Source organism: Acinonyx jubatus, chromosome A1 (assembly GCF_027475565.1).
Source record: "Acinonyx jubatus isolate Ajub_Pintada_27869175 chromosome A1, VMU_Ajub_asm_v1.0, whole genome shotgun sequence".
Lineage (NCBI taxonomy): Eukaryota > Metazoa > Chordata > Mammalia > Carnivora > Felidae > Acinonyx > Acinonyx jubatus.
In genome coordinates, this window is record NC_069380.1 from 132,593,070 (window position 1) to 132,614,192 (window position 21,123).

The 21,123-nt window shown below is 43.9% G+C and overlaps 1 long non-coding RNA gene across 1 annotated transcript in view; it reads left to right on the forward strand.

The window, feature by feature from the left end:
• LOC106976927 (uncharacterized) overlaps nucleotides 1–20,608 on the forward strand; it is a 114,997-nt gene extending 94,389 nt beyond the window's left edge. The window contains exon 5 of the long non-coding RNA XR_008298948.1: nucleotides 20,409–20,608. This is a non-coding gene — a long non-coding RNA (uncharacterized LOC106976927). The remainder of the gene's footprint in view (nucleotides 1–20,408) is intronic.
• The last annotated feature ends 515 nt before the right edge of the window (nucleotides 20,609–21,123 follow it).

Genomic DNA, 21,123 nt, shown 5'->3' on the forward strand with positions numbered 1-21,123 from the left:
TAAAATCTATTTAAATCAGAAATATTTTGGAGCAAGGCTGAGAGAAATGCTTAAAACCGGGTACAAACTGATGGTTATTCACTAATCATTATTGATTCCTTAATCAAATCATGATTTTCTCCCAGGATTATTAGCATGTTTCTTGTAATTCCTCTACAGTCATGTGTCTGATTCAAAAGTTATTTTGGGGAAAGATGAGGAACTGTAGGATTTCAGGTAACCCTGGGAGGTGGCAAAACCCTGTGGTCAGATCTGAATCAAAGAGTTTTATTGGCTCTTAATGGTGACTTTTTTTTCCAGCCTTGCCTGGGGCCTCAGTTCTTCTCTTTCTTATAGTCTCTTAGTGGGTTTTTTTTTTTTTTTTTTTTTTTTTAAGTACTTATGAGAGAATTGCCTTTTTGTTTTGGGGGTTAAGCCAAAATCCATAGAAGGTAATAAACCAGAGAATGATGTCCAGATTAGAAGGAACTCTTCCGCCTTTCTTGCCTCTCCTAATGCTTTTATTCAGTAAATTATTAAAGGTATATTAATCTTACTATTTTTTCACAGTTTTGCTTCTCGAAAGACAATATATTCCTCTTCTGTGTTTGCTAATTATTTGTTTTGAAAATAGGGCCAGTGGCTATAATAAAAGGTACCAAGGTTTAAATATAGAGTTATGAAGTGATTTCAGGGAACAAACTGAGGGTTGATGAGGGAGGTGGGGAAAATGGGTGATGGGCATTGAGGAGGGCACTTGTTGGGCTGAACACTGGTGTTGTATGTAAGCGATGAATCACGGGAATCTAAGAAGCGTGAGCACACTGTATACCATCTATGTTACCTAACTTGACAATAAATTTTATTAAAAAAGCTATGAAGTGATTTTGCTATGAAACTTATACAGCGTATGTTTTCAATTTTATGTAATTTAACATTTAGTTATATTCCATCTTGCATTGACTTGTTGCTTTCATTCATTCAACAAATCTGTATTAAACATCTACTGTTAGGCTGTGTTCTAGGTGCTAGGAATATAGTAGTGAACACATAGGTAAAAATTATTGCTTTTGTGAAGCTTCTATTTTAAGGACCCAAGACAGTAAAAAGAAGTAATATAAACACTTTTTTGGATGGTGTTAAGTGTTAAAGAGAAAAATAAAACAGGAAAGAGGGCTAGGATGTGCGGGTGGGGGGTTGCAGTTTAAATAGGATCATTTGGGAAGGCCTTACAGCAAAGACTGATGGAGGTGGGGGGGAGCAGGACACTTGGATCTGGGAGAAAAGGCATAGGAAATAGCAAGTTCAGAGTCATCTAGGGAGCAGGCCTGGTGTGTTTGCCAAGCAGGGAGGAAGCAGGTGCTGACAGCAGTGAATGATGGGGGTTACAGAAGATAACACTGGGGTGCCAAGTGGGGGCCAGTTTGTGTGGGACCCACTTTGGCTTTCATGCCAGTGTGATGGGTGCCATTGTAAGGGCTGGAGAAGAGCAGTAATGTAATCTGACTTAATTTTCAAAGTGTCACTGTGGCTGCGTGTGGAGAAGGTTCCAGGTTGAGCAGCAAGAGAAACCAGTGGCCTGTCTGGTCTAGAGGCTGCTGTGATACTGTAGGGGCGGGGTGATGGTTTGGGCCAGGGTTGGACATTGAACAGATACTGAGAAGAGTTCGGGGTGTAGAGATACTGTATATGTATGTTTTTTTTAAGAAATAACAGGTTTATTTAGATATACTATCCACGACACCCAGTTAAAGTGTACAACTCACTGGTTTTTAGTATATTCACAGATTTGTGCAATTATTACCATGACCAATTTTAGAACATTTTCATCACCTTAAAGTATCCCTTAGCCGTCACTGCTCAATCTCCTTTCAGTTGGGCAACTGAGATGGGGAAAACTGTAGAAAGTACAGGGTTGGGGAATTATCGGGAGTTTACTTTTAGGTGCACCTGGGTGGCTCAGGTCATGATCTTACGGTTCGTGGGTTCAAGCTCCACGTCGGGCTCTGTGCCGGCAGCTCAGAGCCTGGAGTGTGCTTCGGATTCTGTGTCTCCCTCTCTCTCTGCCCCTCCCCCACTTACATTGTGTCTCTTTCTCTCTCTCAAAAATAAATAGACATTAAAAAATTGGAAAAAATTTATTTTTAGAAATGCTAATTTGAGATGCCTATTAGATATTTAAGTAGAGAAGGGAAGTTGGCATTTGATACGTGCTGTAGAAGTTCAGGGGAGGAGATGTGGCTAAAGATGAAAATTTGGGAGTCATCAGCATGTATCTGTGAATTTTTTCTGAATGAGATTATTAGTTCCTGGAGGTCATTTCATAGAGTGTTGCCCACCAGGTTGCAAGGACCTTCCCTACAGACATCCCATGTTCATATAAATGAGTTCCTGCGTAGAAGTTGGCCCAGTCCCCACTTCTGCCAAGCTTGAAGCCCAACCAAGATGTCAGGCCCCACATGGAGGAAGCTGGTGACCAGCCTCATCCAGCTCTCGTAAACTCTCCTGTCTCCTTCCACAGCATCACAGCCGCTCAGTCTGGAACTACTCCTTGGCCCACTCTTTGCATTTTGTTTCTCCCTACCCACCTCTCTCCCAACAATTGGATCTTTTCTGCTTTTGTCTCCTTTTTAGTATGTGACCTAAAATAAAATATTATCTCCTCAACTGTGCTGACCCTTGGGTTGTCAGATCAGACACTCCAATCCTCTCCCCCTTAATCCTGCTGTAGAAGAGTCTGAGGAATGCCTGTCCCTATTCAGCCAGAGCGTGATCGTTTCACCTGCTGCGCAGTACCTCCCAGGCAGTTTCGTGGTCTCAGCACCACAGACATTTTGGGCTGCACAAGCCTTTGTTCGGGGGCTCCCCTGTGCACTGTAGGGTGCTTAGCCCCGCTCCTGGCCCCAGATGTCTCCAGATGTCAGTAGTACTCCCCCACCAGTTGTGAAAAACAAAACTGTTTCCAGACACTGCCCACTGCCCGCTGTCACCCGGGGGGTCAAAGTCCCTTCTTCCCCCATTTGAAAAATAGTGCCCTAAGGGAAAATGTGGTAATTGTGAATGTGGTCCCTTCCACCTCTAAAATTTGGTTATTTTATATCTATTCAAGCAGTCCTTCTCTCATTAATATACCTAACCTTTTCATTCTGTTTGTTATGTTTGACTCTCTACACCGTGATCCCATTCACTTTTCTTTCCCTCTTTGACTTTTTCTTTTTTTCCCCCTTCTTCTCAGCTCATCTAAGAGCCATCTGTGAGTCACAGAATGGTGATGCTCCTGGAAAATAAGTGCAGAAATTAAGGCACATCTACATGTTGTGCAAGAAAAAGGAAAATCAAAAGTTTTAATAAAAAAAAATTGCCCTGAAAAATTAATCTTAGTCATCCTTAAAGCTCTTACCAGAATCTGTAACGTCATCTATGCAGTTCCGGTAGTCTTCAGATTCAAAATCTTCCTTAGGCGCCAACATCAAGTGAATGAAAGCACTTTTGGATTTAATTTAACGTTGTTGCCATTAATTAATAGTATTGTAAGAGTATGGCTTCCCACACCCAGGGTCCACCTTGGCTGTGAAGGGATTGTTTTGGGATAATACACTTGAAGTTCCAATAAATGACTTTGAAAAGAATTCTTGGAAATAGCTTCTAAGCTAGTGGCAGCATCTGCTTTTCATGATTGAATTACAATATAGAATCGGCACATGGAGGCAAGTGGTGGGTTTTGTGGGACTGAGGGTATTCCAATGTGGCTTGTTTTTTTGGTTTTTTTTACATTTATTTATTTTTGAGAGATAGAGTGCAGGCAGGGGAGGGGCAGAGAGAGAGGAAGACACAGAATCAGAAACAGGCTCTTGGCTCTAAGCTGTCAGCACAGCCCCTGACGGGGGCTCGAACCCACCATCTGTGAGATCATGCCCTGAGCCGAGGCAGGATGCTCAATCGACTGAGCCACCCAGGCTGCCCCAATTTTGCTTGTTTTTTTTAAAGAAAAACAAGAGAGAGCACAAGCAGGGGAGGGTTAATGAGAGAGAGAGAGAGAGAGAGAGAGAGAGAGAGAGAGAGAGAGAGAGAGAGAGAGACAGAATCCAAAGCAGAATCCAGACTGAGCTGTCAGCAGAGAGATGGACATGGGGCCTGAAATCACAAACTGCACGATCATGACCTGAGCTGAAGTTGGACCCTTAACCGACTGAGCCACCCAGGGGCTCCTCCAGTGAGGTTTTAAAACAATTTTGTTTCTATCTCAGGAGATGAAACATTGAGATGAACAGTGTTACAAATGCTTCCTGGCCTCACCCAGAAGTGTCAGTTACATTTTTCACTAAGTGCTCCTTTGCTAGGTATTGTGAGGAGTTAAAAAAGCAATCATGGTCCTTAAGTAATGTTCTATCTATGGAGGCAGGCAAGAAAAATAGAAAAATGTACAAAAAATGCAAGTAGGTATAACTGCACCTACATTTCTGTCATCCTTAGGGCTAAATAATTGTTCCTACTGGGAAAAAGATGAATAATGAGAGCCAAGTGGGGTCAGTCACTAACCCCCCAGAATAAATTGCTAATCAGAAGTGGAGCTAGCACAGGCTGATGAATAACAAGGTTACTTGATCTGAAGAAAGAACCTGCTTCCCCTCATGTTCATAATTATATCAATATAGGGAAAGAGACAACTTGGCTTTCACTGGGTTACAGCCAGATGATGGTGTAAATCAATTACCGGTTCACAGGCACCCTCTCCTATGGTCGCCTGGTGGGGATATAAGCAACAGCTGACCCCACTGTGAATTGCTTCTGCAGCTTAATGATTGCCTTTGTACCTAGCATATGTCTGTGCACAAGAGCTTGGGCTCAGATCCACGGAGAGCCCTGCTTTCAGAGCTTACCCTGCCCAGTGATTACCTGGGGATCTTGTTAAAATGCAGATTCTGGTTCAGTAGGTCTGGGGAGGGGCTTGGGATTCTGTTTCTAATAAGCTCCAGGTGTTGCTGGTGCTGCTGATCGATCCATGGAACACGTTTTGATTAGCAGAATATTGGGAAGAAGAGTCTCACAATGGGAGAAACAAGTGGAATTTGAAAGGACTGGGAATTGAAGTGAGAAATGAGTGGATTTCATCTTTCTCTCCAGTCCCTCTTGTTCTGGATTTTTCTCTTCTTTCACTTCAGGGCTGTCCACCTCTTCGCTCCCCTCCCCCCGACTCCCTTTATACACACACGGCCAAGAGATCTGGATTCAGTAATCATGGTCCAGAACCTGGATGGAGGTCTTTGTCACCATTCTCCAGATGTTTCTCACATGCAAATCAACTTGAGATTCACTCATTTATCATCTTGTATTTTTTATTTTTTCAAAAATATAATTTATTGTCAAGTTGGCTAACAGTGTATACAGTGTGCTCTTGGTTTTGGGGGTAGATTCGCATGATTCATCGCTTGCATACAACATCCAGTGCTCATCCCAACAAGTGCCCTCCTCAGTACCCATCACCCCATTTCCCCGTCTCCCCTACCCCCCATCCACCCTCAGTTTGTTTTCTGTATTTAAGAGTCTCTTACAGTTTACCTCTGTCCCTCTCTTCTTGAAATTATTTTCTCCCCGTTCCCTTCCCCCATGGTCTTCTGTTTCTCAAGATCCACATATGAGTGAAAACGTATGATATCTGTCTTTCTCTGACTGACTTCACTCAGCATAATACCCTCCAGTTCCATCCACATTGTTGCAAATGGCAGGATTTCATTCTTTCTTGTTGCCAAGTAGTTTTCCATTGTATATATAAACCACATCTTCTTTATCCCTTCATCAGTTGATGGACATTTGGGTTCTTTCTATAATTTGGCTATTGTTGAAAGTGCTGCTATAAACATTGGGGTACATGTGCCCCTATGCATCAGCACTCCTGTGTCCTTTGGATAAATTCCTAGTAGTGCTATTGCTGGGTTGTAGAGTAGTCCCATTGTTGTTTTTTTTTGAGGAACCTCCACATTGTTGTCTGGAGCGGCTGCACAGGTTTGCATTCCCACCAGCATTACGAGAGGGTTCCCGTTTCTCCACATCCTTGCCAGCATCTGTCGTTTCCCGAGTTGTTAATTTTAGCCACTCTGACCGGTGTGAGGTGGTATTGCAGTGTGGTTTTGATTTGTATTTCCCTAATGAGGAGTGTAGTTTATCATTTTTTAAAAATGACTTCATAGTTATCTTTGATCCTGTCTTAATTCAACACATAGAATTGTTACATGCTTGTGAATTATTCATGAATTATTTTTGTTGAAGAGAGACTGTATCTAACAAGATGGCTATTCTATGAGAAGTGGAGTAAAACTGCTTTTTTTTTAAAGGTTTTTAATTTTTTTTAATATTTGTTTATTTTTGAGTGAGAGAGAGAGAGGGAGGGAGAAAATGAGTGAGCAGGGGAGGGGCAGAGAGAGGGAGACAGAGGATCTGAAGCAGGCTCCACACTGTGAGCATAGAGCCCCGTATGGGGCTCGAACTCATGAACCCGTGAGATCATAATCTGAGCTGAAATCGAGAGCTGGCTGCTCAACTGACTGAACCACCCCAGAGTGGAACTGCTTTTTACCTGGATACCCAGGCACTTGTAGAGGCCTCCGAAGTGGACCCCTCCCTCCCTCAGTCCCTTCACACACAGCAGCTGGTTCTCCAGGTCCTAGACAGCCTGTGGGTGTCTCCGGGAGCTTGTTCCAGATGCAGAGTTCTAGGGCCCTGTCCCAGACCTATGGAACCAGAATCTGCATTTTAATGAGATCCTCCCTTTCACTTCTGAGTATGTCACTCTCCAAGAACCACATCTGTCATGCCCTCGCCGTGTGTGTAAAGGCCCAGAACTCAGGGCCCCAGTGTCCCTGTTGAGGAGAACAGACGTGCCTGCTGCCCTCTTACTTGCCTTTCCTCTCTGTCCTCATGCTGCAAGTTTCATTCTGTCAGATGGTGGGGTAGCATGATTCATCCTGTGAAACCACACACTTGTTGGGTGGAAATTTTTCTCTTGCGAAGCCGCGTTCTGCTTAAATGAATGTGCTTTTGGGTCTGCACTGATTCGCGAGTGCCAGGTGCGGTGACGGGGGGCGGGGAGTGGGGGGGCAGCCCCGGACTCTCGCTCCGGTTGGCGTGCAGGGTCTGGCTCACTGTGGCTCTGGTGTGGTATCTCGCATTCTTGTCCTCGGGTTTCTGCTCTGAGATGGCCGCGTGATTATCACGCTTTGGCTCTCTGTTGCTTCTTTCTGGAATATCATCTTGACAGCCCAGATTTCATGAATGTCCCCATTGATGAGTGGAAGTATCTGTAGTCAGAAATGAACATGCCAAAGGCCGCTCAGACTATTTTTCCCCCTGCAGCTTCCTGTCATTTGTGGTGTTCTCTTCATAAACCACAGGGCTCGGCAGTAACTAGCGGCTGTTTACAGAGCTCTGGCGGCAATTAAGTCAAATTGGATCTGCTCTCTTAGTATGGTGAGGGCATATACTGACATCCATTATGTACCGGCGGGGTGCGGGGAGAAAACCAATTCTTGTCAGTTTTGATACATGTTCAAGCTGGGGAGCATGTGAAGGAAGAAGGAGTTCTGTGGGTGAAATCAGAGTGCTGTGTGGGAAGCAGACCTGCCTTTGTGACTCCCAGGGGCTGAGCTGAAGAGTGGGGAGGAAAGGCCGGATGTCTGGTTGGCATGAGAGGAACATGCTGGGGTGAAGGGGGACACCCTCCCTGGAAAGTGCTGGCTGGATTGGAGAGGGACATCGTGGGCAGTGTCAACACCATCTGTGCAAACGTCCCAGAAACATCCCATGGCTAGAGGCAGCATCGCCCCAACTCCAGCCTGGTCATGCCTTGTCACTTAATTAATTTTTGTTTTATCATAAAATTCATCACCTTCTGGAGTAACCCTATTTATTTCGTTACTCGCTTAGTGTTTGTCTTCTCCACCAGAACTTTAGCTGTATGAGAACAGGGACCTAACTTGTCTTGTGCATTTGTATACGTTTTGTGCTTGGTACTGTGACTGCAAAATACCAGCAGCTATAACAAGTTGGCCACCGTAACGAGTTACCACAAATGGGTGGCTTCACACAGCAGGAATTTATTCTCTCCCAGTTCAGGAGGCCAGAAGTCAGAAGTCAAGGTGTGGGCAGCATCGGATCCTTGTGGAGACTCTCTGGCACACTCCCGTCCATGCCTCTCACCTCTGGTGGTCGCTGGCATTACCTGGAGTTAGCTCCGTGGTTGTGGCTGTGTCACTCCAGTCTCTCCCTCCAGTGTCACATGGCCTTTTTCCCCATGTGTATCTCTATGTGTCCTCTTCTCTTTTTATAAGGACATCAGTCATTGGACTTAGAGTCTACCCTATTCCAGCATGACCTCATCTTAACTAATTACATTTGCAAAGACCCTATTTTCAAATAAATTTGTATTCTGTCGTTCTGGGTGGATGTGGATTCTTTTTTTTTTTTTTTTATGTTTATTTACTTAGAGAAAGAGTGAGCGAGGACAGGGGAGGGGGCAGAGAGAGAGAGAAAAAAAAATCCCCAGCAGGCATTGCACCATTGCACCATCAGCATGGAGCCTGATGTGGAGCTCGAGCTCATGAACCTGTGAGATCATCACCTCAGGTGAAATCAAGAGTCAAACACTTAACCAACTGAGCCACCCAGGGGCACCAATGGGTGAATGTGGATTCTGGGGGAAGCGCTGTTCAACCTACTACAGACTCTCAACAAACATTATTGAATAAGTGAGTCCTATGAGATTTCCTTTGACCTTCAGGTTTAAGCCCCAGAACAAATAGAGGACAGAAAGAAAGAGAGCAGCTGCCTACGGTTCTAAATAATCTCGGGGCAGTTCATTCTGTCTGCTGAGTGCAAAAGCCCATTGTTCTCAGGAATACTCTAGTAGAAAGACATTGGAGAAGTAGCGCTGTGTTGTACTATAGGAAGATGTATAGATTTTTAAGCACAAGTAGCTCTGATGTCAGCAGGGCTCTGGGATTAGCTCCCCATGTGCAGCGGTGGTGGGGGTGGGGTGCTCTGATGCTGGACCTAGGGGTGGGATTCCCAAAAAGCTGAGTGAGCTGGGGGTACCAACAAGGAAGGATTCAAAAGAAAATGAGAGCCTCTTTGCCCTAAAAAATTATTTGAAAAAAGCTCCCAAATCATCAGAGGGGGGAAAAAGGAGAATTCAGTCGGATTTCTTTGTACTTAAGCAATGGTTTTGGATTGTGTTCATTTTGAATTTTGTATGGGTTGGGGGGTACTATAATGTCATCAGTGCTCTCCAACAGTTCAATCCAGGCCTCTTCAAATCCCTATATTTCTGAACCCTCAATATGGGCCTGGAGACATAGCTGCTCTTGGTAAGCTGTTGGTAGTTTCTGTTTAGTCAGAGGTTTTAGTAAACTCTTCAAGTTTGAAACTGGTTTATGCAAGATAAAGCCCAAAATAAGTATAGGACAATGAAAAGTCAAGAAGCTCTGCCTGACGATATGGAAGTCACCTTTCTTGAGACCAGAGTTGCATTTCTGAGGGATTGGCCAACCAATGACCAAGGGCAAAAAGGAAGCCATGTTCTGGTGGAGATGCCCAGGGGGCTTGTAGTATTTGAAGTTCGGTCAGAGTAGAGTATGATAGCCTTTTCTTCTCCCACAACATTTTGGCAAGCCTGAGAGGACCAGGAGGCAAGCAGGTCACACCACCTAAGGAGTGGCCTGGCCTGTGCACCCTTGGATGGGTGATGTCTAGTAGCCAATTGGAAGTTTTCTCTCTGCATTCTTTTTTCCTTGAGTATCCCCTAGCCTCTTTATCGTTAGACATATTCTGGTCTCAGCCACTCTTGAGGAGGTGTTCATGTTCAGGGAAAAAGAGACCAGAAAAACTAGCTGTGAGGCAGCAAGTAATGACCCACAGAAGGGCTAAGTCACTGAGAGCAGCTTGGCTCATAGAGGTGGCAGGTGACAGTCACGACAGACTCATGTGGATGTATCTCCAGAAAGATTCAGAAATAGTTGAGGGAGGAAAATTATCCAAAGAGTGGGCTTCTTGAAGTTCTGCAAAAAGGGATCTCAGGGTGATGAAGGCAGGAATGAGTCATGACAACTCAAGAGATAGGAAAGCTGGAGTGCACACTCATTCATATTCTTCCAGAGCTGCTGGGTTTTCACGTTCAGTGTATCCTGATTCCCATTGTCTGCTGTTGCATTTTCCCCCTCAATTACCGCTCTTCACTGACCAAGGCTAACTGGCTTCTCCACCTGATCTGCGTGTTGCTCCTAAAGTGCCACAGGAAAAAGCACTGCACCAGCAGCGCTCAGCTCAGCTGTTGAGGTCTGGCAGCCAGCTTCACCACCACTGTGTGTGGGACTCGTGTGGGACTGGGGCTTTGCCAAGTCTCGCAAGGCAGTCGGTGATGTTCCCTAGCACAAGTGCCGGCCGTGGCAAGGCATTGCCTAGAAGGGTAATTAGCATGCGAGTTTTTAAAGTGTTCTTTAATTCAGAGTAGCTGTATTGGCTTTCATGTAAATAACTGACAATGTCCTGTTGAGTGGACTCTGCAAATGAATGTTTTAAAGCATGTGTCCTCTTAGAAAATAACTGGAAATGTGCACACATTTGCATCGCGTGATTATCATACGTGAGAGGAAAGTGCAAATATGGTCAACTGTGGCGACTGACCCGTACCCTCCCCTTCACGTGAAGAGGTTTGCTCTGTTCCAGGGTGAGGGGGCCCAGGGTTGCATGAGCTACTTGGACATGCAAAGGCCTCTGTGGGCACCTACTTGATCCCCAGGACCCCCTCTGCTTCGGAGTCAGTGAGATCTTCTGCTCTGCAGTAGAAGTTGAGTTTGAACTTTTTATGGGTTCTGATAACAGCTGGGGATTCCTTTCCCCTTCTGTTTTCCTGCCACCCACAGCCTCCCAAGAGGCAGGATAAAAGAGAATGTCATTGCTTTTCCTTTCTTCTCTGGCTTTGATTTCCTCCTCTTTGTGTTTCTGAAAACTTTAAAACAACCAAACAAATAAAATACTACAGGTCATCTCCTTGTGATCCTTCCCGTCCTCTGGTGTTTCCCCCCTTTTTCTTGCTGACTTTCTTCTTAGCTCCTCATTCTCTTTTCTCTCTTTTTAGGAGTTAGGACTTGGGTTTGGCTGTCTCAGAGTAGAACAAAGACACGTGGCTCAAAGTAGATAAATGTTTCTCTCTCAAATGACAGTATGTGCCGGTGGGTGATGAGGAGGACTGGTCAGGTCGGCCCCATGTGACAGGCTGGGGACTCAAGCTTCTTCTAGTTTGTCTTGCTGTGTCTGTGTTCTTGGCCAGTGTTGACATTCCATGCCCCCCCTATGTCTGATTTCTCTCCCAAAGGAAGGGGCAAGGATGATGTAGAGATAAAGCACAAGCAGGTAGGTCCTGAGATTTGTCTTCAGCACTTCCACTCACATCCTTGTGGCCACATCTAGCTGCAGGTCAGGTTGGGAGAGCTCGTGTCTAGCTAAGCAGCCAAGGGTTCACTTAAAACTAAAGGGCTCTGTTATTAAAGGAAAGGAGTAGTGAGCGATGTGAGGAGATAAATAGCCATTCCTGCCACACCACTTATGCTGTTAAACTCTGTTTTGAAAATGATTGAACACTGGGGCAAAGCAGACCAGACTGCAAGTTGCAAATGGGGAAGAATAAGGAAGGGAAGAAACTTTCAGTAAGTCCCAATTTATCAGTTGCCTAATGCATATGTATACATATACTGACCCCAGAACTACCACTCACCAGGTTCTGTGGGGAGCGTGAGGAATTAAGCATCATGGACATTGATGCCAAACCAACATGGCTGCCAACCCCTCTCCCTAGCACTTGCTGTTAGATTTTGACAAGTGACGTAACTTCCTTGAACTTGGATTTCCACACGTCTTGAGGGGGAACGATAATACTGCCTACTTTATTGTGATGGTTTGACATAGTACGTGAGAACTGATTTTTATGATGCGTGGTACAAGGTGAGCTCTCAAGAAACACTGACCAGGGTCATTTCCCACAGAAGTTGTTTTGAAAGCTCTGTATGATGTTCCTAAATCACAAATCCACAAGTAGAAATGGCAGTTGCAATAATGCCCATGATGGAATGGGGTGGCACTGAGGAGCTGCAGGAGCTCCCGGTGGACCCTGAAAGAAGGAACTGTTTTGGAGGTTTAGACTGGAGAAGACTCTGAGGACAAGTAGCCTGTTTGGGAGGTGATCCTGAAAAACACCGGTAGAAAGTGGGGAATTGAGAGAAGAGAAGGAAGCCAATGAGGGTGTTATTGAGCAGGTTACTGTGATGCGTAGCCAATCCTCCTGAGGAGTTCTGGGAGACCACATGGAAATGTCTCAGGTTGTTCCATTCAAGGAGATAGCAATCCACCAACTTCTACCAGTTATTGGTAGAGGTATGCTCCAGGAGATGTTAACTCCCTGGCACTTCTTCCTGCCCCACCTTCTACTGAGTGGGCCAGAGAAAGTCATCAGCCCAACAGCCGTGGTTCATGCAGCTGGAAGTACTGGGTTGGTTAGTGCCAAGGGGACATAGGTGAGGTGCCCACAGGGTGGCCTCAGCTCTACTGGGTGGCCTAATACAGGGCATTGACTTTCCAGCTATGGTCTGGGGTTGGTGCCTGTGGAAAAATGCCCACGCACTTGCATTTTACAGCTATGCTGCAGCTTTATGCATTTGAGGATGATTCAATCATTTGCATCTTTTCATAACAACCAGATCCCATTGGTAACTGCCATAAATCAATGCCCAAGACCTTTTTAAAAATTTTTTTAAGTTATTTTATTCATTTTGAGAGAGAGGGAGAGAGAGAGAGAGAGAGAGAAAGCAAGTGAGCAAGTGAGCAGGGGAGGGACAGAGAGAGGGAGAAAGAGAGCATCCCAAGCAGGTTCCGCACTGTTAGTGCGGAGCCCAATGGGGGGCTTGAACCCAGGAGCTGTGAGATCATGACCTGAGCCAAAACCAAGAGTTGGTCGCTTAACCCCCTGAGCCACCCAGGCGCCCAATGCCCAAGACTTCACATGGAGGTTGACGTGATGAGCAACCTTGTATCTCATGGGTCCAGATAATGTGCCAGTGTATCTTACAATGTAAAGGCAAGATTCCTACTGTACTTAATCACAATTTTGATCACAGTGAATTGAGTGCTTTCCAGGAACCATGCCAAACACATTGCTTGGTGATCTCATTTAATCCTTAGCACTTTCCCATAATCTATATGGTATTCCCATTTTGCAGATGCAGAAGTTGAGGCTTAAAAGGTGGGACAAAATGTCAGGTGATTGCTTCCTTGCTTTTGCAAAGCAAAAACAAATGCCTATCTCATGAATATATTGGGGAGCATAAGTGAGTTTGTACATCTCCTTCACTCTCCAGAATGGAGATGTCACACCCACCCACATGGAGACCTCTATCCTGTCCTGCTCACCCTCTAACTTTGCCTCATTGCTCACTCTTTTCCTTTTGTCCTTTTCTTTCTTTTCTTTTTTTTTTTTTTCTTGTCAAATCTCTTAAGCCTGGGAGAAGAGAGAACCTTGCTAGAGGTTAGCTTGTCAAAGTGCTGGCGTGTGCAGTGAGAAGGAGAGCAAAATGAAGCACCTGGGATTTCAGAAGGGATGTCTCCACCAAACGGCGCCAGTCTTAGTGTGTGGCCATCTCTATAATTGAGATGGGGACTGCTCTGTGTAGAGGGCCAGCCTTTCAATTTACTTGAAAAAGTAAATCTACTACTTCCAAAAGGTCTTCTTCCTGTTGAGTAAAATCAGAGAGCTCAGATCAGTAATGGCTTTCTGGTCAGTCTGCCATAACCCCGTCAGAGCTGGCCCACCTGGGATGCCGCTAAGTGGCTGTGATGTGTTTTACCTTCCTGGCCCTTTTTCTAGGCTGCCATTATGTGCGCCAGTGGGGAGAGCAAATTGTGTTACGTGGACATATTTCCAATATGTTAGTTCAACAGTTTAACTCCTTTTGTACAGACTGGTAAATAGCCCTCAGATGCTAATGACTTCTAATTGTAGCCAAGGAGGAGAAAAAAAAAATAATGGAGCCAGTTATTTCGACGTACAAAACTTCATCGCTGCAATCCTTGGAGCAGTCTGGTCCTTCGGAACAGTCTGCCATCAGGATGCATAAATGAAAGGTCTGATTGAATTTGCACTGGGCAGCTCTGGGGAGTGAATATATTGGTACAAATCCTCGGATGTTCTGGGGCTTGCTTGTTAGCAACTGGTTACTCCCTGTGGTTTCTCTCCTATAATTGTGCACTGCAGGCTGGCATGAGGGGTGTAACCTTCTTTTGAGGTGTGAAAAAGCATTAAGTTGTGCCATTATTTTGAAGTCATGACCAACACCAAAGTGAGCAAGATAGAGTTAAATATACGCAGTCCAGTGTGCACTAAAAGATTTTGCAGTCACTTCTTTTTTCCATTTCCCAAAGCACCCTTGCAATTGCTTCTTTATGTTTATTTTTATTAAAAAACATTTTTTAATGTTTATTTATTTTTGAGAGACAGAGAGAGACAGCTTGAGCAGGGCAGGGGCAGAGAAAGAGGAGACACGAATGTGAAGCAGGCTCTGGGCTCTGAGTTGTCAGCACAGAGCCCGACGCAGGGCTCAAACTCACGAACTGTGAGATCACGCGTGACCTGAGCAGAAGTCGGACGCTTAACTGAGTAAGCCACCCAGGTGTCTCACATTTGCTTCTTTATAGGCTTTCAGTAATAAAGTCTGCATGGCAGTTTATATATGTATACAGATACATTCAAAAAATTTTGGTGGTGGTACAGGTCAGAATAAAGCACCAACTTTTTTTCAGAATTACACTTCTGAAAAAGTGTTTGTTAACTAAACCTTAATTGTTTATTTGTTTATTAAACCTTAATTGAGCAGTGACACTTTGCTGGGTCCTGTGCTGAATACAAGTACAAAAAGACAAACAAGACATAGACTCATATTATTACTCATAAAATAATTTAATATTGGCATATTGCATGATTTCTTGGGTGTAAATAAAGTTTACAATTCGTACAACTTACCCACATACAAATGACAACCCCTTCCAAAGCACTAATTGTATATAAGATCTTCCACAAACACAGGAGAGGATGTTTTTATTGTAGATATTAATATTGAAACTCCAAATTCCTCTGCTATAGGCCTGCAGTGTAGAATTTTATTATATTTTTCTTGGGCCCAGAGAAATTTCTGGAGCATAGGCCACTGGTGCATATGAATGTTGGCAACCTGACAGACTTAACTGTGTTGTCTTCACGCTTTGCTTTTCACGTTCTTTGCAGTGAGAGAGATGCCTCTCCTACTGTCCAGGCTTACCTCCTGTGCCTTTTCTCCAAGTCCCATCCCTTCTGACAACTCACTAACGATCTCCTTGTTGCAAAGCTAATGAATGGCTTACATTTTGATTTTACTTTCTCTGCCCCATTGATACCATCAGCCACGCTCACCCTTTTCAACTGACTTGAACTTACTTACAAAAACAAGACATACTCGAGGTGCACTGTTCCATCACTGAGTGGTGATTCAGTCACCTCCTGCTGTCTGTGACTCTCCAGGATCACTTTCTTTCTTTCTTTTTTTTTTAAATGTTTTTATTTACTTTTGAGTCAGAGAGAGACAGAGCATGAGTAGGGGAGGGGCAGAGAGAGAGGGAGACACAGAATCCGAAGCAGGCTCCAGGCTCTGAGCTGTCAGCACAGAGCCCGATGTGGGGCTCAAACCCATGGACTGTGAGATCATGACCTGAGCTGAAGTCAGACACCCACCCGACTGAGCCACCCAGGTACCCCCAGGATCACTTTCTTAAGGACCTCTTTTTGATAGTTTCTTGTTTGTCCTTGCAGAAATATTCAATTCAATATGGAAAAAAAACCCCCACACCCAAGGAAATTATGCCTCACACACGGTTCTTCAACCTGCTCTTGTCATGTGATTTATGTTGAACATCCTCACCTCTCAGCACATATAGATTCTGGATTTTGAAAATTCAAGTGTCTTGTTGAAAATTCCCTCCTTCTGAGAGGTTTTGCTCTCTAGACCACAGCACTCCCCTTCTTCCTCTGAAGGCATCTCCTCAGTCCCCTTGGCAAGGCCCACTCCTAGCCCCGTTTAAGGGGTCAGAGTCTCAGCCCTCCCCTTCTCCATGGTAGGTGTCCTCTCCCATGCACTGTAATGTGCTATTGATTGACCCATGTTTACCTTTTGTCTACTTGTCTTTCCTGACATCCATACTTACGTGTCTACTGCACACTTCCACAAGAATGTCCTGCCCAATGTGCAAGTTAGCACATCAAAAACTCAGCTGCTGCTGCTTCTCCTCCTCCTCCTCCTCCGCCTCCTCCTCCGCCTTCTTCTTCTTCTTCTTCTTCTTCTTCTTCTTCTTCTTCTTCTTCTTCTTCTTCTTCTTCTTCTTCTTCTCATTCCCTAAATTTTCTTTTCTCTCTAGTTTCCTATCATAGCAGATATGATTCCCTCCCGACAAATTGCTAAGCACAGATGTTTGGAGTCACCCTTCATTTCTCTTTTCAGCTTTCACGTGTACTCATCAATTCTTAGATTTCAGCTCCTAAATATCTTTTAAACATAGCGACTCACTTACATCCTTGTTGTTATTCCCCTAATGGAAGTCATCATGATTTCTCCTCCAAATTTCTGTAGTAAACCTCCTAATAAATAACCCTTCTCCACTGTAATCCATTCTCCCCACTGAAGAGGGATATTTCTCTGACACAAAACATGACAAAGTCGAAATTTCTTCATGTGGCTAATAAGAGACATCAAAGCCCAAACCGTGTTTGTCTGGTCTCCTGTCTCATTTTGTTGTGTCTGAATTTTACAGCAGCCAGTTTGAACTTCTTTTGGAGGCTGAACCAAGCTGTTTCTCATCTCTGGGCCTTTGCTCATACTGTTCCCTTCTTCCAGAGCCTTTCACCCCCATCCATATTGCTCTTGCTGCACCATGATTAACTGTTAAGCACCTTCTGGTTTCAACTTAGAGATCATTTCCTTTAGCAAGATTTTCTTCATTCTCTTCTAAATCCATTTCTGTACCCATTTTATATGTCCACATATAATCTCCTTCTCACTTCCCCTACATCTCACTTATTACATTTCTAATGACAATGCTTTGTGTTTGTTTCCTTATTTTTAGCTACCTTTATGCTGTAAACCTGTTGATGACAGCAATCATGGTTATCTTATTTGCAGCTCTATCCATCTATCCTATTGCCTAGCCAGAGTAGATTCTCATTAAAAATACATAGAATAATTCATGAGATTATGCCTCAGCTTCATGAGAGTTGACAATTCTTTCTAGATTTTATTTCTGTTGATTGGGATGGAGATGTACTTATGCTGTAGCCTTCCTTTTTCCCAACCCCTGACTATCCTTATATTCGACATCTTTTTATTTCTTTGGAGAACTCAAATGGAAACTGGACTCCTAGGTCCTTCCTTAATCAAATTAGGAAATGCCTAATAACCTGTTCCAGTGTTTGCCCTAGTTTATATGCACATCTCTTCTGTGGTCCTGTCCTCCCAAGAGACAGAGGGCCCAAGCCATATCTGCCCTTGGTGTTGGAAACCTCTGCAAGTACAACTTGTCACAGTCCTGGAGCCGCAGTATCATTTTGCTTCTCAGGAGACCCCTTCACCATAGCTCATAGATGATGATGGCATTGGCCTAGCAAAGACCCGAATCCTAGAATTCTCAAGAGACGATTACATGCCAAAAGGGAAATTGGGAGGGTAAGAAGAATACAAGATGTCAGGGAAAATTAAAACTGCCTGGCAATTTACTACAGGGGAAGAAACTAATGACTGAAAGAAAAAAATGTGTGCGGCCAGAAGGGTGATGTGTCCGTTGAGCTCTCCTTAAAGGACACCGTCACGTCCTCTGTATCCTGGATTTAATCACTAGAGCTGGCCTGGGGCCAGATCAGCACAGCTTATAGAACTTCATGCTGCTTTTACTTGGTGTTGGAAAGATGTGATGGACCCACAAAACATTTTGGATGCAGCATTTATAAGATTTCTGATTGGATTTAGGGAATGAGAGTGGGGGAGATTGGGAATAGGTTTCTACCTTGGATAACTAGGTAAATGGTGGTCCCCAAAAAAGTGCAAAAAAAACCCCCAAAACAATGAGAAGTTGATTTGAAATTAGAAGGTGAATAATGTGATTTTAGATGTTTTTGGTTGGAGTTCCCTGAAGGATATTCAGGTAGAGATACAAGGTTGTAAGGCTTGTGAGAAATATTGTGCTGGAGATAGAGGTCTGAGGATTCCTCACCAAAGAAGTGGTAAATGAAGTCAGAACAACAGAAAAATTGGCTCTTAATTTTCTTTATAGCTGGTAGTGCAGGCACAGGTCCCCCATTCAACTCTGCTACCCCTTTGCTTCAAAGTTTCAAGCCAGGTCTTTCTGGTCCCAGGGTCCAGCACCATCTCCTGAAACCCCAGCACAGACAGATGTGGTACCCAGGTGCCTCTTTGTGCCTAGAAAGGGAATCCAAGAGTGAGCATGTGTAGCATGAGAAAAGCAGAATAGCCCTCACCTTTTAGAGGCAGCTGGAGGCAGAGGAACTCACTGGGGAAACAGAAAAGGACCTTTCAGAAAAGCAGGGGGAGCTCCAGAAGAACATTGTCACAGAAGCTAAGGTAGGAGAGCTTCAGGAACAAGAGGGTGTTCAAGAAACAACTGTGAATTTCCTTCAGAGCTGGTAAAATGAGGGTTGCCTTGGATATGTTCTCACAGAAGACAGTGACCATAATTGCCCTATTGCTTGTTGTTTTCTAGGTTATTTATTTTTAATGAAGTTTCTAGAAGGAGGTAGTGTAAAGTAAGATGGAAGGTTTTCCTTGGGGAAGTCTAACACATGGGGGAGTTGGCTACTTGGAGAAACTGCATTTAACGTGATTCACATACCAAATTTTATCTGTGTATGGGAGGCTCAGTCAGCTCCTCTCAGACCTTCATGCCTGGGGATATTATTTCATTGGCTTTCTACCTTGAGCAAGACAGCTTCCTTAAGTTTGGCTCCATATTTGAGAACGCTTTCCTTCTATCATTGAGCCTCCTACTGACCACAAAGATGGGTACATGTTTCTTCAAGGTGACTTTTTTTTTAAATAATGTTTTTGAATATAATTTGTTTTGCTTTTAAAATCTTTAGGTGGATTTTATTTGTTAGCTCAGTTTTAGGTTCACAGCAAAATTAAGAGGAAGGTACGGAGGTTTCTCATATGTACCCTGCCTCACACAGCCAACAGCCTCCCCCACTATCAGCGTCCCCTACAGCCTGATATATTTGTTATAATTGATGAACACTGGCACCAATTTTCATCCAAAGTCCATGGTTTACATGAGGGTTCACTCTTGGTGTTGTGCGTTCATATAGGTTTGCACAAATGTATAATACTTTTTGACCTGTACGTTTGGACTAGGTTACAAAGCTAAGCACTAAATTTTCAGTTTAGAAAACCTCAAATAATGTGGGAAATAGCTATCCTTAATCCATCTCTTGAGGAAGAGCTTCAGAGTCATGGTGAAAGTCATGGATGGGATAGAAGGTCAATGATATCTACTTTGCATGTTACTTTGTAATTTTTTAAAAAGTCATTTCTACATTTTGTCCATAGGAGTTTTGATGAGGCTGTGTCCCTAATATTCTCTGCAAATAAACAACTGAGTCAGAATATTCCGCTTGGGTGAAAACCCTCCCAAGTACATCTTCTCTTGCAAGCACTGTCAACCGTGGTTCTTGAAAGTATGAAGTGGTCATTACAGCTACTTGGGGCCATGTTTGTTTCCAGGACAATGGAAAGGGAGCCTTGAGTATCCAGCATTGTGTTAGGTGCCTCCCACACACACATTATTGCATAGGTATCATTATCCTCACTTTAGCCGGGAAGAAACAAATGATCAGAGAGAGGAGCCAGTCCAAGGGCATATCGTGCAGGTTGCAAACATTTACGACGCATGAAGTCCCCAGTGCAGAAAGATTGCTTTAGAAAAAGATGAGGCATACGCTTGGTTTGGGGAACACGGTGCCTTTATCTGAGTGTTATTTTTGTTTCAGTACCATTAACCACAGTATTTTTCCAGCGAGATACTGATGTTTTGTCTTTTTTTCCCCACTTGCTCAAATGAGTCAGAGACTTTTAAAAGCTTAAAGGTAATTGATTAAACTGTCCTTGTAAAAGCGCTGTGAGATCAAGAAGGTTTGACTGTTCCAGCTTATTTTAAAGATGAAGAATTACATTTTTAAGATGATTACATGTTCCTTTTGATAAAGCAAAAACATTCACAAACGCAGGTGTGGTTTCAGACTGGTGTGTTGAGCTGGCTGCCAGCTGTGGTTAGCTTGTGGTAACAACTCTTCTACTCCCTAGGGAGAAGTAAGTCCTGAAGGATCTTAGTGGGTGAAGGAAGAGAAGGTGAGCTTAGTGGGCCACCCTTCACCTGCAACTCAACACTGCCTGACCTTACAAGGCTGTAAGTAAAGACTTTGTTACTCGCTGATGGCTAAGAAAGGACTTAGGAGGCCCTGGGAAACATCAACTGAAGTTGTATAGCTACTTGCAGTCTTGTCTTGTCTGTCTGTCTTTCTTTCTTTCGTTCGTTCTTTCTTTCTTTCTTTCTTTCTCTTTCTTTTTTCTTTCTTTCTTTCTTTCTTTCTTTCTTTCTTTCTTTCTTTCTCTCTTTCTTTCTTTCTTTCTCTTTCTTTCTTTCTTTCTTTCTCTTTTTTTTCTTTCTCGTTCTTTCTTTTTTTTCTTTCTTTCTCTTTCTTTCTTTCTCTTTCTTCTTTCTTTCTTTCTTTCTTTCTTTCTTTCTTTCTTTCTTTCTTTCTTTCTTTCTGTTTATTTTTTAGAGAGAGAGACAGACAGAGCATGAGTAGGGTAGGGGTAGAGAGAGACAGACACAGAATCTGAAGCAGGCTGCAGGGCTGCGAGCTGTCAGCCCAGAGCCCGATGTGGGGCTCAAACCCACGAACCACAAGATCATGACCTGAGCCTAAGTTGGACGCCCAACTGACTCAGCCACCCAGGCACCCTTGCAGTGTATTACTTCAACTCTCTGAAGGCATCCATAATTTGTATTGAACTA